Source organism: Mastomys coucha, unplaced genomic scaffold, assembly GCF_008632895.1.
Source record: "Mastomys coucha isolate ucsf_1 unplaced genomic scaffold, UCSF_Mcou_1 pScaffold15, whole genome shotgun sequence".
Classification (NCBI taxonomy): Eukaryota; Metazoa; Chordata; class Mammalia; order Rodentia; family Muridae; genus Mastomys; species Mastomys coucha.
Window position 1 is genome coordinate 124,226,195 of NW_022196897.1, and position 1,455 is coordinate 124,227,649.

Below are 1,455 nucleotides of genomic sequence, written 5' to 3' on the forward strand. Positions count from 1 at the left end.
GAGAGAGAGAGAGAGAGAGAGAGAGAGAGAGAAAGAGAGAAGAGAAAGAGAGAGCAGGAAAAAGAGAGAAGAGGAGAAAGGGAACTAGAGGAAGAAAAAGAAAAGACAGAGAAGGAGAAGAAGAGTAGCAATAGGAAGATGAGGAGGAAGGCGAGGAGGAAGATGGAGGATGGGGAAGAAGGTGAGGACAAGGACAAGGAGGTTGATCCACAATAATATTGCAAAAATTTTGAACTATAGAAATAATATACAGCCAACACAGTCAGTCTATATTAGAAACATGGCTACCACCAGTCTAGTGTTCATAGAAGGGCCTCAGCATTCTTGAAGCCTGCTGGTTCCCTAGTAAATCGCAATGTCCCTGCTCACTCCAGTTGCAGGTCTTCTCTTAGTTTGTTGCAAAAGAACACACCACATGCCATTTTTTTTTCTCCAGTGTAAATTTCTTTCTATCACGTTGTCAGGGATTAGAAGAATTTTTTGATGACCCAAAGAATTGGAGGGGGCAGGGGTAGAAAAAGTCAAATCTGGAGCTTAGTGAACCTGGCAACTGAGAACCAAAAGTAATGAAAACTTCCATAAACTTTGGTATGTCCTTCTGGAGGAAAGAAACATGCTTCTAACTCTAGAGAAGGAGACCAAGTGACAGATATTGCCAATGTCAAGCCCAGAGTGATTAGAAGTGCTTGTTGATCCCATGGATGCCTTAGATAAAGTTGTCCAGGAGAGAGAAGATGCTTTAAGACTTCTTTAGACCAGTCAGGGAAAACCAAGACCTGGTGCTTGGAGAAGGGACATCTTTGGATGAGTCATCTGGTACAAATTCAAGCAGTAGCCTATACCTTGCTACCTAGATAAGAGAGACAACAAGAGGCAGTTCTTTGCAATGCCTTATATAGATTGCTTTGTCAGATTGAGAGTTGGGAAACAGATTACACCCTTGGCCACAAAGGTCAAACTCTATGATATTAACCATGATATAACACTGTAGAATAAGGAAAGTAAGAATGAAAGGAAAACTGAAGCAATAAAGAAAGTTTACAGAAAAAGAAAGAAAAAACTTTCTCCAGGCAAATTCCCCGCATTTCTCTCAAGAATGGAAATCAAGTACTGTCTAAGATGAGATCCAGAAGTCTGGTTCTGCTGTTCCTAAGTTGTTTCCTGTTGTGAATATTGGATAAGCAGTTTATAAAGACCTACAGACCATAACAAGTGTGACAAGCAGAAAGGTCATGTGAGGAGGCTTCAATCCCACTTAGAAAGGGGAAGGGAATAGTCAAGGGAGGTGGGGGAGGGGCCTGTGTGGGAGAGGGGGTGGGGGAGAGGAAAGGGGAACAGGATCAATTATGCTGTGGCAGGGACAGGAAAGGAGCCCAGAGGACCAGGACAATGAATGGAAATAAGCAGCTTCTGGCAGTGGGAGGTGGGGGCAGTGGGAGGTGGGGGCAGTGGGAG

The 1,455-nt window shown here is 43.5% G+C and overlaps 1 pseudogene; it reads left to right on the plus strand.

The window, feature by feature from the left end:
- LOC116091799 overlaps positions 1–991 on the plus strand; it is a 3,153-nt pseudogene extending 2,162 nt beyond the window's left edge.
- The last annotated feature ends 464 nt before the right edge of the window (positions 992–1,455 follow it).